General features: G+C 39.4%; 1 protein-coding gene across 1 annotated transcript in view; it reads left to right on the top strand.

Moving 5' to 3' along the window:
* SLC35D1 (solute carrier family 35 member D1) overlaps nucleotides 1-15,754 on the top strand; it is a 50,294-nt gene that overhangs the window by 30,237 nt on the left and 4,303 nt on the right. The gene's annotated exons all lie outside the window — the stretch shown is intronic.

The raw sequence follows: 15,754 nt of genomic DNA, 5'->3' as shown, positions 1-15,754 counted from the left end.
AAGGATACTACCAACTGAACTATTTTCCTGAAGAATATATGATTAAGCATGAATAAATCTGGCTTCCCTATTCTCTGACCCCATTCTTTGTTGTATTAAGTAAAACCAGCCCTGGGGCAAAGGCAGGTGGATCTCTGCGACTTTGAGGATAGTGTGGTCTACAGAGAGAGTTCCATGACAGCCAGGGATGCACAGAGAGACCCTGTCTTAAAAAGCCAAAAACCAAAAAGAAGAGGAGGAGGAGGAGGGGTGGTGGATTTGAGAGCCAGGCATGATAGCTCACATTTGTAATCTCAACAGTTGAAGGGATGGAAGCAGGAGGAATAAGAGTTCAAGATCATCCTCAGCTACATAGCAAGTTGCTAGCAACCTTGGTCACATGAGCTCCTGTCTCAAATACAAAACCCAAAAGAAAAGTGGAGTGTCTTCCCCCATGGCCTGGTTCAGGTACAGGAAGCATGGGCATGCTTAGCAGTTTTTTAGGTGCCACTCAGCTTGTGTTCTAAGGAGAGGTTCATGTTTTCATTAGAGCACAATTAAAAGCCTGTCTGCAATCTCCCATAAGTGATTTTTTTTTCCAGAGTTCAACTCCTCAGTGGCCAGCAAAGGGTTCCCTGTCCCAAAAAGTATCAGCATGGAGGGCAGGGAATGAGCAGTGAAGACAGAACTTTTTTGCTCCTGTGCGTCAACATCTGGGCTTTGGCCATGACCCAGGACTGAGGAATAATACCATGGTCCCATAGCCACCCAGGACAGAACTAACATGTGATTAAATAATTAAATGCAACAATTAACTTCCAGTTTATAGTGCTGTGAGTTTTGACAAGTGTATTTAATCTCTGTTACCCTTTTGTATGTGGTTGCTTCTCTTTCCCCCAGATCCTGACAAAGGTCATTCTGTTCACAGAACTGCCAGAATTTCCCATGAATAGTATGTCTTGTATTTCACTCTGAGGCTGGCTCTTTCGAATGCTTTCCAGCTGTTTCTGCATGTATCGGTGCTTTACATCTATTGCTAAGCACGCCACAGGGTGGATATGTTACATCTCTCACCATTTGAAAGCAGTTGGGCCATATCCAATTTAAAGCTACTATGCTGTCATGTATTATCTGCCATAAATATTTGCTTAGAGGTTTGGCCTCAGTCACACCTGGATAAATACTTAGATTTTCTGGGTTGTATAGTAGCATGTTTAACTTAAGTGCTGGGGTATGACTCAGTGCTGGAGTGTGCATCTAACATACAGGAGGCCCTGGAGTAGGTGTAGGAGATGGGGAGGGGTGAAACCCTGGAATGGGAGTGGGGTGTTGAGGAGGAAAAGAAATTGCATTCTGTTTTTATTTTTCTTCAAAAATGTTGGGACTGCTTTGTGGCCAGCAGTGTGTGGAGTTCTGATGCACTATCCTGGCCTTGGTAGCTGCCCGTTTTGCTTTGCTTTGAGCCCCTTTACAGCTCTGTCATGCAGACTTACTGTGAGCTCGTTTCTCCCAGGTCTAACAGTATAAGCATCTTTTCAGTGCTACTGTCCATCAGCATATTTGTTTTGTTTAGCTTTGGTTTTTTATTTTGGGTTTAGAGACAGAGGTTTTCTGTGTAGCCCACTCTGTAAACCAGGCTAGCCTCGAGAACTCACAGATATCCATGTGCATCTGACTCCTGAGTGCTGGGATTAAAGGTGTGTGCCATAAACATCCAGCTGCTTTATTTAATTTAATTTAATCCATATTTTCTTTAATGAAGTTGCAAGTCAGATATTTGCTCATTTGAAAACTTGATCATTTCTTCTCCTGCTTTTAGAGTTCTGAAAATGCTTCACATTCAAATTTGGAGCTTTTCTTTTTAGTAAGAATATGTTTTGACTGATCCAAGTCCAGAAAGGTTTTTGTGTTACAGATGGTTTTGTTTCAGGCTCCATAATTGTTTGCAGAGCCTTTTTTGAATTAAATTTTGCTTATAATAAAGTCTAGATTAAAGTACTTTTGATTGGTTATATTAATAAACATAATTAATTGTTTCCACACTTTTAATTAAAAATAAAGTCCTTGGTATCATTTATATATACCATATAAAATAACACTGTTTCATAGGTGGGCTTTTATGGGGGGTGTTGTTTTATTTTTTTATGTCAGCTCTATAAGAGAGTCAGACTAAGAGCTAGAGGAAGGAACCTGAATGACATGGGACACAGGTAATGAACCTCTTTCTCTATGCCAGGCATTCTGCTGTGCCACAGTGGGGGCCTTGCCTGACCTCTGGATATGGTCTCTACAGATTCTCACTCCTCTTTGTTGGGCATTTCAGCTAATCTCATCCCTGTTGGGTCCTAGGAGCCTCTTGCTTTCCTGGCATCTGAGACTTGCTAGTAGCTATCCCCTGTTCTCCATCCCACATTACTACACACCTGAGTTCAAATTCCAGACACTCTGTATACCATGCCCCTCTCATACCTCTCTTCCTCCCACTCTCTACCTCCTGTATTTTGTTCCCCCTTCTAAGAAATACTGAAACATCCACATTTTGTCTTTCTTCTTTTTGACCTTCATATGGTCTGTGAATAGTATGTTGGGTATTCCAAGCTTTTGGGCTAATATCCACTTATTAATGAGTGTATACCATGTGGGTTCATTTGTGACTGGAAACCTCTCTCAGGATGATATTTTGTAACTCCATCTATTTGCCTAAGATTTCATGAAGTCATTGTTTTTAATAGCTGAGTAGTATTCTACTGTGTAAATATACCACATTTTCTGTATCCATTTCTTCAGTGAAGAACATCTGGGTTCTTTCCAGCTTCTGACTATTATAAATAAGGCAGCTATGAACATAGGGCAGCATGTGTCCTAGCCAGCATCTGCTGACACCTGAGTTTTTTATCTTAGTCATTCTGACTGGTATGATACAGAATTTTAGGTTGTTTTGATTTGTATCTCCCTGATGGCTAAGGATGTTGAACATTTCTTTAGGTGCTTCTTGGCCATTAGACATTCCTCACTTGAGAATTCTTTGTTTAGCTCTGTGCACCATTTTTAATAAGATTATTTAGTTCTCTGGAGTCTAACTTCTTGAGTACGTTGTAAATATTGGATATTAGCCCTCTATCAGATGTAGGACTGGGAAAGATCTTTGCAAATTCAGTTGGTTGCCATGTTTTCCTATTGCTAGTGCACTTTGCCTTACAGAAGCATGGAAATTTAATGAGGTCCCCTTCGTAGATTCTTGATCTTAGACCTTAAGCCATTGGTGTTCTGTTCAGGAAATTTACCCTGTGCCTATGTGTTCTAAGCTCTTCCCCACTTTCTCTTCTATTACTTTCAGTGTATCTGATTTTATAAGCAGGTCCTTGGTCCACTTGGACTTGAGGTTTGTACAGGGAAATGAGGATGAATTGATTTGCATTCTTCCACATGCTGACCTCCAGTTGAACCAGCACCACTTGTTGAAAATGCTCTTTTATCCACTGGATGGTTTTAGCTCCTTTATAAATATCCAGTGACCATAGGTGTGTGGGCTCATTTCCCGGTCTTCAATTCTATTCCATTGATCTACCTGCCTGTCTCTGTATGAATACCATGCAGATTTTATCACAATTCCTCTGTAATACAACTTGAGGTCAGGGATAGTGATTCCTCCAGAAATTCTTTTATTGGTGAAAATAGTTTTAGCTATCCTGGGTGTTTTGTTATTCCAAATGAATTTGCAGATTGCTCTTTCAAACTCTGTGAAGAATTGCATGGAATTTTCATGGGGATTGCATTCAATCTGTAGGTTGCTTTCTGCAAGATGGCCATTTTTACTATATTAATCATGCCAAACCAGGAGCATGGGAGATCTTTCCATCTTCTGAGATCTTCTATTTCTTTCTTCAGAGACTTGAAGTTCTTGGCATACAGATCTTTCACTTGCATGGTTAGAGTCACACCAAGGTATTTTACATTATTTGCAACTATTGTGAAGGCTGTCATTTCTCTAATTTCTTTCTCAGCCTGTTTGTCCTTTGAGTAGAGGAAGGCTATTAATTTGTTTGAATTAATTTTATATCCAGCCACTTTAATGAAGTTGTTTATCATGTTTAGGTTAGGTTCTCTACTGGAATCTCTGGAGCCATTTATGTATACTGTCATATCATCTGCAAATAGTGACATTTTGACTTCTTCTTTTCTAATTCATATTCTTTTGACCTCCTTTTGTTTTCTCTGGTTAGGACTTAGAGTACTATATTGAATAGGTAGGGGGAGAGTGGGTGGCAGCCTTTTCTAGTCCCTGCTTTTAGTGGGATTGCTTCAAGTTTCTCACCATTTAGTTTGATGTTGCCTACTGCTTTGCTGCATATTATTTTTACTATGTTTATTATGTTAAAAATGGCCTTGAATTCCAGATCTTTCTAAGACTTTTAAAATGAAGGGGTTTGATTTTTGTTATGCTTTCTCAGCATCTAATGAGATGATCATGTGGTTTTTTTTTTCCTTTGAGTTTGTTTATATAGTGGATTATGTTGATGGATTTTTATATATTTAAATATTCCTGCATTTCTGGAATAAGGCCTACTTGATCTTGATGGATGATAGTTTTGATGTGTTCTTGGATTCAGCTTGTGAGGATTTTATTGAGTATTTTTGCATCAGTATTTATAAAGGAGATGGGTCTGAAGTTCTCTTTCTTTATTGGGACTTTCTGCGGTTTAGGTATAAGCATAATTGTGGCTTCAAAGAACAAATTGGGTAGTGTTCCTTCTCTTCCTATTTTGTGAAATAGTTTGAAGAGTATTATTATTAGATCATCTTTGGAGGTCTGATAGAATAATGCACTAAATCCATCTGGTCTTGGGCTTATTGTTTTTTGTGTGTGTATGTGTGTGTGTTTGTTTGTTTTGGTTTTTTCTTTTTTCTTTTCTTTTCTTTTTTTTTTTTTTTTTTTTGGTTGAGAGACTTTTAATGTGGCTACTCCTATTTTTTTTTAGGGGTTATGAGATTGTTTAGAAGGTTTATCTAATCCTGATTGAACTATGATACCTGGTATCTGTCTAGAAAATTGTCCATTTCATCTATATTTTTCAGTTTTGTTGAATATAGGCTTTTATAGTAGGATCTAATGATTTTTTGAATTTCCTGAGTTTCTGTTGTAATTTCTCCCTTTTGTGTCTAATTTTGTTAATTTGGATACTGACTCTATGCATTCTGGTTAGTCTGCTAGGGGTTTATCTATCTTGTTAATTTTCTCAAAGAAGAAGCTCCTGGTTTCATTCATTTTTTTAAAATATATAATTCTTTTTGTTTACTTGGTTGATTTCAGCCATGAGTTTGATTATTTCCTGTTGTTTATTCCTCTTTGGTGTATTTGCTTCTTTTTTTTTCTAGAGCTTTTAGGTGTGCTGTCAAGCTATTGGTGTATATGCTCTCTTCAGTTCCTTTTTGGAGGCACTCAAAGATATTAGTTTTTTTCTTACACTTTATTCATTGTGTTCCAAAGGTTTGGGTATGTTGTGCCTTCATTTTCATTACATTCTCAAGTCCTTAATTTTTTTTAAAATCTTTTATTTCTTCCTTGACCAAGTTATCATTGGGTAGAGGATTGTTCAGCTTCCATGTATATGTGACCTTTTTGTTGTTATTGTTGTTACTGAAGACCAGCCTTAGTCTGTGGTGACCTGATACAATGTATGGGATTATTTCCATTTTTTCTTATCTGTTGAAGCCTGTTTAATGACCAAATATATGGGCAGTTTTGGAGAAGGTATGATGAGTTACTGAGAAGAAGGTATCATCTTTTTTTTCTTAGGGTGAAATGTTCTTTAAATAACTGTTAAATCTATTTGGTTCATAACTTCTGTTAGTTTCACTGTGTCTCTGTTTAATTTTACTCTGAAGTAGTGTCTGTCCTTGTCACTGAGGTTTGTTTCCTATATGCAGCAAAAGCTGGGTCCTCTCTACGTATCCAGTCTGTTAGTCTTTGTCTTTTTATTGGAGAATTGAGTCGATTGATGTTAGGAGATATTAAGGAATAGTGAGTGTTGCTTCATGTTGTTGTTGTTGTTAGAGGTAGAATTATGTTTGTTTGGCTATCTTCTTTTGGGTTTGTTAAAAGAGGATTACTTTATTGCTTTTTCTAGGGTGTTGTTTCCCTCCTTTTGTTGGAATTTTCCATTATCCATCTATTATGTAGGGCTGGATTTGTGGAAAGCTATTGTGTAAATTTGGTTTTGTCATGGAATATCTTGGTTTCTCCATCCATGCTAATTGGAAGTTTTGCTGGATATAGTAGCCTGGGCTGGCATTTGTGTTCTCTTAGAGTCTGTATGACATTTGCTCAGTATATTCCAGCTTTCACAGTCTCTGTTGAGAAGTCTGGTGTGATTCTGATAGGTCTGCCTTTATATGTTGCTTGACCCTTTTCCCTTACTGCTTTTAATATTCTCTCTCTGTTTTGTGCATTTGGTGTTTTGATTATTATGTGGCAGGAGGAATTTCTTTTCTGGCCTAATCTATTTGCAGGTCTGTTGGCTTCCTGGATGTTCATGGGCATCTCTTTCTTTAGGTTAGGAAATTTTCTACTTAATTTTGCTGGAGATATTTACTGTCCTTTTAAGTTGGGAATCTTTGCTCTCTTCTATACCTATTATCCTCAGGTTTGGTCTCCTCATTGTGTCATGGATTGCCTGGATGATTTTTGTTAGGAGCCTTTTGTGCTTTGCATTTTTTTTTTTTTTTTTTGACTGTTGTGTCAATGTTTTCTATGGCATCTTCTGCACCTGAGATTCTCTCTTCCATCTCTTGTATTCTGTTGGTGATGCTTGCATCTATGACTCCTGATCTCTTTCCTAGGTTTTCTATCTCCACAATTGTCTTCCTTTGTGATTTCTTTATCGTTTCTGTTTTCATTTTTAGATCCTGTATGGCTTTGTTCAATTCCTTTGCCTGTTTGGCTGTGTTTTCCTGTATTTTCTTAAGGGCATTATTTTTGTCCCTTTTTAAGTCCTTTATCATCATCATGAGAGATATGATTGTAAATTCAAATCGATTTTCTGGTGTGTTGGGGCATCCAGGACTTGCTGAGGTTGGAGAACTGGGTTCTGATGATGCCATGTGGCCTTGGTTTGTGTGCTTAGGTTCTCACACTTGCCTCTTGCCATCCTGTTATCTCCAGTGTTAGTTGGTCTTGATGTCTTTGACTGGAGTTTGTCCCTCCTGTTAGCCTTTGAATCTGTGATCTTAGGAGTGAGAGCATCCTTGGTAGATCAGCTCTCTAGTGGGATTTTTGTGTGGAAGACTGTGGGACAGCTTTAACTCTGGCATGCAGATGGAGTCTGGAACGCCATTACCAGCTTCTGAGGCCAGAAAATTAGTTATATTAGTTATGTCCATATACATTGTTCCTAACCTATTTGAGGCATTCAATCATAGTGATACCAGCAAAACACTGCCAATAGTTTTATGCTTGATTGTGCAGCTGTGTAAGGAAGGCTCTATCCTTTGTAATGGCTCCTTTGAATAGCTCATTTCACAGAGAAACTAAGAAACTTCCCCTAGCTGCTGAGGCCCGGTTTGCAATTCATCCTCCATATTTTTCACCCCAGAACTATTTATTTAGTGATAGTCTGTAGATGAATATATTAGCCATTTTCGTATCTTTTCATAATGTGTTTCCTGGTTTTGTATGCCTAAAAACTGTTTACTGTAGACTTTGAAGACTCTGGGATGGGATGGGATCTAGCTGTAGAATTGTTCTGGTGACTTTTGCCCAGGAACAGAATCTGTCATTCTCTCATTTTGATCTTTGCTTCTTCTAAAACTGTGAGTGAAGATTTGGTGCCAGCCTGTTTTTCCTTAGTTCCCTTGTAGATTCTTATCATCTCGTCTTTGGAAGTAAGAGCCTGAGTGTTCCTTTTTGGTGGTTTTTATACTGGAGTACGAGACAGACATACTTCCTTTTTTTTTTTTTTAACGACTTTATTTTGCAAAACAAAGATAAATGTAAAGATTTTAAACATTTTTTGCTTAAAATTATACATTTTTGTCAGTACTGTTTTTTCAGACATTAAAATAAATTTTACATAAAACCATGTGAATATGTTTTTTAGTCAGTACTTGATTTTTTTCAAGGGCTTGACAGTATGCATTGAAAACTTACTAGTTGCAATAAGCGTAAAGTACATGCAAAACAAAACGCAACATGGAAATAGTCAAAGTCTTCTTGTTTTGTGAATATATGTATATTTTTTGTTTTCTTTATTTCTTGGACTTCATACAGTCTGTGAGTTGTTTCTGGGGGAGTGCAAGCCTCTGGGGTTAGCATCCCACTATCAGTGATTGCATATTATGTCTGTTCTTTTGTGACTGGGTTATCTCACTCAGGATGATATTCTCTAGATGCAACCATTTTCTTAAGAATTTGGTTAAGTCATTGTTTCTGGTGGCTGAGTAGTATTCCATTGTGTATATGTACCACAATTTTTGTATCCATTCATCTTCTGAAGAACATCTGGGTTCTTTCCAGCTTCTGGCTATTATAAATAGAGCTGCTATGAACATTGTGGTGCATATATCTTTGTTGTGTATTAAAGTGTCTCTGGGGTATATGCTCAGAAGTGGAATAGCTGGGTCTTCAGGTAGTACTATATCCAATTTTCTGAGGAATCGCCAGACAGATTTCCAGAGTGGTTGTATTAGCTTGCAACCCCACCAACAGTGGAGAAGTGTTCCTCTTTCTCCGCAGCCTCGCCAGCATCTGCTGTCATCTGAGTTTTAGATCTTGGCCAATCTGACTGGTGTGAGGTGGAATCTTAGGGTTGTTTTGATTTGCATTTCCCTGATGGCTAAGGATGTCGAGCACTTCCTCAGATGTTTCTCGGCCATTCGGTGTTCCTCAACTGAAAATGATTTGTTTAGCTCTGTACCCCATTTTTAATAGGGTTATTTATTTCTCTGGTGTCTAGCTTTTTGAGTTCCTTGTACACCTTGGATATTAGGCCTCTATCTGATGTGGTGTTGGTAAAGATCTTTTCCCATTCTGTTGGTTGCCGTTTTGTTTTCTTGACGATGTCCTTAGCCTTACAGAAACTTTGCAATCTCATTAAGTCCCATTTGTTAATCTTTGACCTTAGAGCTTGAGCCATTGGTGTTTTGTTCAGGAAATTTTCTCCTGTGCCTATGTGTTCTAAGGTTTTCCCTACTTTCTCATCTAATAGTTCCAGTGTATCTGGTTTAATGTGGAGATCTTTAATCCACTTACACTTGAGCTTTGTACAAGGAGATAAGAACGGGTCTATTTTCATTCTTTTGCATGTTGAGTGCCAGTTGGACCAGCACCATTTGTTGAATAGGCTGTCCTTTTTCCATTGAATGTTTACTGCTCCTTTGTCAAAAATCAGGTGACCATATACATGAGGGCTCATTTCTGGATCTTCTATTCTATTCCATTGATCCACTTGCCTATTTCTGTACCAGTACCATGCAGTTTTCAGCACAATTGCCTTGTAATATAGCTTGAGGTCAGGGATAGTGATTCCCGCAGATGTTTTTTTGTTGTTGAGGATAGATTTCGCTATTCTAGGTCTTTTGTTATTCCATATGAAATTGCACATTGATCTTTCCAATTCCATGAAGAACTGGGTTGGAATTTTGATGGGGATTGCATTGAATCTGTAGATTGCTTTTGGTAGGATGGCCATTTTTAAGATGTTGATCTTTCCAATCCATGAGCATGGGAGGTCTTTCCATTTTCTGAGATCCTCCTCAATTTCTTTCTTTAGAGGTTTGAAGTTCTTGTCATACAGGTCCTTCACTTCCTTAGTTAGAGTCACACCAAAGTATTTCATAGTTTTTGTAACGATTGTGAAGGGTACCTTTTCCCTAATTTCTTTCTCCACATGTTTGTCCTTTGAGTATAGGAAGGCTACTGATTTGTTTGAGTTAATTTTGTATCCGGCCACTTTGCTGAACTTGTTTATCAGCTGTAGGAGTTCTCTGGTGGAATTTTTGGGGTCACTCAAGTACACTATCATGTCATCGGCAAAGAGTGATGTTTTTATCTCTTCCTTTCTGATTTGTATCCCCTTGATCTATCTCCTTTTGCTGTCTAATTGCTCCAGCCAGGACTTCCAGTACTATGTTGAATAGGTAGGGAGAGAGTGGGCAGCCTTGTCGAGTCCCTGATTTTAGTGGGATTGCTTCAAGTTTCTCGCCATTAAGTTTGATGTTGGCTGTTGGTTTGCTGTATATTGCTTTTATTATGTTTAAATATGGGCCTTGGATTCCTGTTCTTTCCAGGACTTTTAACATGAAGGGGTGTTGGATTTTGTGGAATGCTTTCTCAGCGTCTAGTGAGATGACCATGTGATTTTGGTCTTTAAGTTTGTTTATATGGTGGATTACATTGATGGATTTTCTTATGTTAAACCATCCCTGCATCCCAGGGATGAAGCCTACTTGGTCATGATGAATGATGGTTTTGATGTGTTCTTGGATTCGGTTTGCAAGGATTTTGTTGAGTATTTTTGCATCAATGTTCATAAGTGAGATTGGTCTGAAGTTCTCTTTCCTTGTAGGGTCTTTGTGTGGCTTAGGTACGAGGGTTATTGTAGCCTCAAAAAATGAGTTGGGTAATATTCCATCTGATTCTATCTTTTGGAATAGTTTGGCGAATATTGGTGTTATATCCCCAATAAATGTCTGATAAAATTCTGCACTGAACCTGTCTGGACCTGGGCTTTTTTTGGTTGGGAGACTTTTGATGACTTCTTCTATTTCTTTAGGTGTTATAGGGTTATTTAGATGGTTTACTTGGTCCTGGTTAAACTTTGGGACCTTGTATCTGTCTAGGAATTCGTCCATTTCCTCCAGATTTTCTAATTTTGTGGAGTCTAAGTTTTTGTAGTAGGATCTGATGATTTCTTGAATTTCCTTAGTTTCAGTTGTTATGTCACCACTTTCCTTTCTGATTTTGTTAATTTGGATACTCTCTCTTTGCCCTTTAGTTAGTCTGGCTAGGGGTTTATCAATCTTGTTGATTTTCTCAAAGAACCAACTCTTTGTTTTGTTGATTTTTTCAATGGTTTTTTTTTGTTTCTATTTGGTCTATTTCTGCCCTAATTTTGATTATTTCTTGCCGTCTACTCTTTTTGGGTATATCTGCTTCCTTTTGTTCTAGGGCTTTTAGCTGTGCTGTCAGGTTGCTGATGTGAGCTCTCTCCAGTTTCTTCTTGGAAGCACTTAGGGCTATGAGTTTTCCTCTCAATACTGCTTTCATTGCATCCCATAGGTTTGGGTATGTTGTGTTATCATTTTCGTTGAATTCTAGAAAGTCCTTAATTTCTTTCTTTATTTCTTCTTTGACCCTGCTATCCTTTAACAGAGCGTTGTTTAGTTTCCATGTGTATGTGGGCATTTTGTTGTCTTTGTTGTTGTTAAAGACCAGCCGTAGACCATGGTGATCTGAGAGGATGCATGGGAGTATTTCAATCTTCTTATATTGATTGAGGGTTGTTTTGTGTCCAATTATGTGGTCAATTTTTGAGAAGGTGCCATGGGGTGCTGAGAAGAATGTCTATTCTTTTACTTTAGGATGATATGTTCTGTATATATCTATTAATTCTAGTTGGTTCAAAGACTCTGCTAGCTTTGCAGTGTCCTTGTTCATTTTCTCTTTCCATCATCTGTCCATTGGTGAGAGTGGGGTATTAAAGTCTCCCACTATTATTGTGTGGGGTGAAATGTATTTTTTGAGCTTTAGTAAGGTTTCTTTTATGAATGTGGGTGCTTTTTTATTTGGAGCATATATGTTAAGGATTGAGAGTTCCTCCTGACAGATTTCCCCGGTAATGAGTAAAAAGTGTCCTTCTTTATCTTTTTTGATAACTTTTGGTTGGAAATTTACTTTATTCGATATTAGAATAGCCACTCCAGCTTGCTTCTTGGAGCTGTTTGCTTGGAAGTTTTTTTCCCACCCTTTTACTCTGAGATAGTGTCTGTCTCTGTCTCTGAGATGAGTTTCCTGTATGCAGCAAAAGGCTGGATTTTGTTTATGTATCCAGTCTGATAGTCTATGTCTCTTTATTGGGGAGTTGAGACCATTTATGTTAATAGATATCAAGGAATAATTGTTTCTGTTTCCTGCCATTTTTGCTTTTTTGGGTTGAGTTGTGTCTGTGTTTTTTTCTTCTTTTAGTTTTCTTGTTTAGGAGTTTTCTTGTTTTTACTAGGCTGTATTTTCCCTCCTTGTATTGGGTTTTCCACCTATAATTCGTTGTAGTGCTGGGTTTGTGGTCAGATATTGTGTGAATTTTGATTTGTCTTGAAATATCTTTGTCTCTCCATCGATGGTGATTGATAGTTTTGCTGGGTATAGCAGCTTGGGCTGGCACTTGTGCTATCTTAAGGAGTGCATGATGTCTGTCCAGGCTCTTCTAGCTTTCATAGTCTCTGTTGAGAAATTGGGTGTGAGTCTGATTGGTCTGCCTTTATATGTTACCTGACCTTTTTCCCTTACTGCTTTTAGTATTCTTTCTTTACTTTGGGCACTTGATGTTTTTACTATTATGTGTCGGGGGGTATTTCTTTTCTGGTCCAACCTATTTGGAGTTCTGAAGGCTTCTTTTATGCTCGTGGTCATCTCATTCTTGAGGGTAGGGAAGTTTTCTTCTATGATTTTGTTGAAGATATTTACTGTGCCTCGTAGTTAATACTCTTCTCCCTCTTCTATTTCTATTATCCTTAGGTTCGGTCTTCTCATTGTGTCTTGTATTTCCTGGACATTTTGGGTTAGGAGCTTTTTGTTTTTTGCATCTTCTCTGGCTGTTTTGTCTATGTTTGCAATGTTGTCTTCTGCCCCCGAGATTCTCTCCTCGATCTCTTGTAATCTGTTGAAAATGCTTGCTTCTGTGACTCCTGATTTCTTTTTTTGGTGTCCTGACTCTAGGGTTATCTCTTTTAGCGCTTTCTTTATTGTGTCAATTTCTGTTTTAATTTCCCTCTTCCATTCCTTTATTTCTTTGGTTCTGTTTTCGTCTCGTTCTTTGAGTTCTTTGAGTGTTTTTCTTGTTTCTTCTTTAAAAGCTTCTGAATCTTTTTGCTTTTCCTCCCTTTCTTGTTTAAGTAACTCTATCAGCGTCTTGAGGCATGATTTCAGGTCTGTGTCTTCTTTCTCTGGAGTGTTTGGAATTCCGATGTTTGCTACTATCGGAGAGCTGGGTTCTGGTGTTGCTAGATTGTCTTGGTTTCCTTGGGATATACTCTTTCTCTTTCCTCTTGCCATTTTGTTGTCAGTGATATGTTCTTGCCTTTCCCTTGTATCTGGTCTGTGTCCCTGGTACACTTTCCGTGTGCACTCTGCAGAGATCTCTCTACTTCCTGGCAGCCCAGGTTCCGGGTGGCAGCTGGGCCAGGCTCCGCTCTGCGTACTGAAGTCGCCTCCGGGTGGGAACAGACGTTCCTAAGATCTGTTCCTGGTCACAGATGCTCAGCCTCTCCGAGCCACCTTTCTGGCTGGCAGGTGTGTCAGGCTCTGCTCTGCGTCCTGAAGTCGTCTCCAGGTAGGAACAGAAGTTCCTAAGATCTGTTCCCGGTCACTGGATCGGGGAGGACAGGGCAGGTCAGGGCAGGGGGTGCCCTTCCGTGTGCACTCCGCAGAGATCCCTCTGCTCCCCCGCAGCCTAGGTCTCCCACTCACCAGTTGCTCAGCCTGTATGAGCCGCCTTTCCGGCTGGCAGTTGGGCCAGGCTCCGCTCTCAAGACATACTTTCTTAAGTGGCTGCTGAAGACATATCTGTCAGGCTGTTTATTTGGGTTCTCATTAGAGTGGCTTGTACTTTCAAATAAGTTGCAGGGAAGCCCACTAGCTTTTTGGTAATATCTCAATGGGAAGAGCAAGAGCTGAACTTAAACATAACATCATCCTATGTTCTGTTGCTCCTGCTGCCAACAGCTACCTCTTGTTCCCTCTTGGTGACCTTAGCTTCTCATCTTCAAAATGTGAGGTTTCACTTCGTGTTGTCAGCCCACTTGCCTCTGTTCCTCTGAAGTTTGAATCAGCTTAGAGTGACCCATGACTGAGGCCACTTTGTTAGAATCTTGGAAATTTGAGGGAATTTCCCATAGGTTTGCAAAACTCATAAAGTATACTCTGTTAGTTCTAGTGGGAGTCTGCCCATATTTAAATTTTTGTGAAGAGGGAAAAAAGGAAAAAGCGGGCAGCTATGAGAGAGAAAATGATGGCGGTGCTTTAGTCCTAAGCAACAGAGATACCGAAGCAGATGAAAGAACCAACCATTCTTCCTCATTGCCTTAGAAACCTCTGTAGAGACAATAGAACTGAATGGTAGGAGAAGATGCTGTACTGGCTGGTTTGTGTCAGCTTGACACAAGCTGGAGTTATCACAGAGAAAGGAGCCTCAGTTGAGGAAATGCTTCCATGAGATCCAGCTGTAAGGCATTTTCTCAACTAGTGATCAAGGGGGGAGGGCCCAGCCCATTGTGGGTGGTGCCATCCCTGGGCTGGTAGACCTGGGTTCTATAATAAAACAAGATGAACAAGCCAGGGGAAGCAAACCAGTAAGTAACATCCCTCCATGGCCTCTGCATCAGCTCCTACTTCCTGACCTGTTTGAGTTCCAGTCCTGACTTCCTCTGGTGATAAACAGCAATGTAGAAGTGTAAACTGAATAAACCCTTTCCTCCCAACTTGCTTCTTGGTCATAATGCTTGTGCAAAAATAGAAACCCTGACTAAGGCAGATGCCTAGCAAGAATTCAGGCTTGCCTCTTTTTTTCTGTAACTCTTCAATTCAAAATCCATAGATGCACATGGAACCTCACCAGAATTCTGATCTTGGAAGTGACATTTGTCTGGCACGTTAGTTAACAAAGCTAGTGATAGTCTTGTCAAGGATGTGAATGCCACAAACATCTCAACAGTGTTTGGGAATCTTTTAAGTTTTTCCCCCCTTCTAAATTTATTCCTGGGCAGTCTCCCAAAACTCCTAGGCAGATGGAATGGTTCATACCCTAGCCAGACTTCAGTGACTAATACACTTCTATTTTTGAAATGCATGCAAAGACCAACACTTATTTTAGTATAGGTAGGGCAAGAACACGTACCTGGGAAGACAGCAGCTAGCTTTGTGCATTCTGGGCTCCTTGCTCACCTCTGTCTTACTGCTGTTTTGTCTTTGATCTTTCAGCTCCCTTGGGATGTTAGGTAGAATCAGCTGTTGAGTCCATTGGGCTCTTACACTTAAAGCATGTGCTTGCTTGTGCAAGAGGCAAATTTCCTTTTCTGGAAGACTGATTAATTTATAAACAACAACCATGTGCTCAGAGCCTGCCTGAGGCAGCTGGATAGAGCTTCTGTTGGAAATTGGAAGACTTGTCTTTGAGGAGTTTTCCAAATGCTTGCTCTCTTCTGGCTGGAGAGAAAGAGTAATGGAGAAAACAAGGGAGGAAAATTACGGCTAGGAAGGGTTGCTGGTTGCACATCATGTTCAGACTAGATTGAGGGAGTGAGCCCCCGGTTTCAAAAAGAAGAGCAAGAGACTAGCCTTGATGTGCAAGTGAGTTTGGAATGTTCCAGAGCTAGTACACCTACATGGCAGGGGCAAGCAGTGAAAAGACATGTCATTTGGTTAGTTAGAGGAGTAGATTAGGCAGGACTTTTTTTGTTTTGTTTTGTTTTTGTCATTGCAGAATTGTTTGGAGAGAGGGAAGAATGTTGGTGGAGTCTGAGTGCAGTGACATGTAACTTAGTTTTAACAGGATCTGTTTGGCAC

The sequence above is a fragment of the Micromys minutus genome (assembly GCF_963924665.1).
Source record: "Micromys minutus genome assembly, chromosome: 9".
Classification (NCBI taxonomy): domain Eukaryota; kingdom Metazoa; phylum Chordata; class Mammalia; order Rodentia; family Muridae; genus Micromys; species Micromys minutus.
Note: the sequence above shows the minus strand (reverse complement) of the source record. Positions and strands in the feature narration are given on the sequence as shown.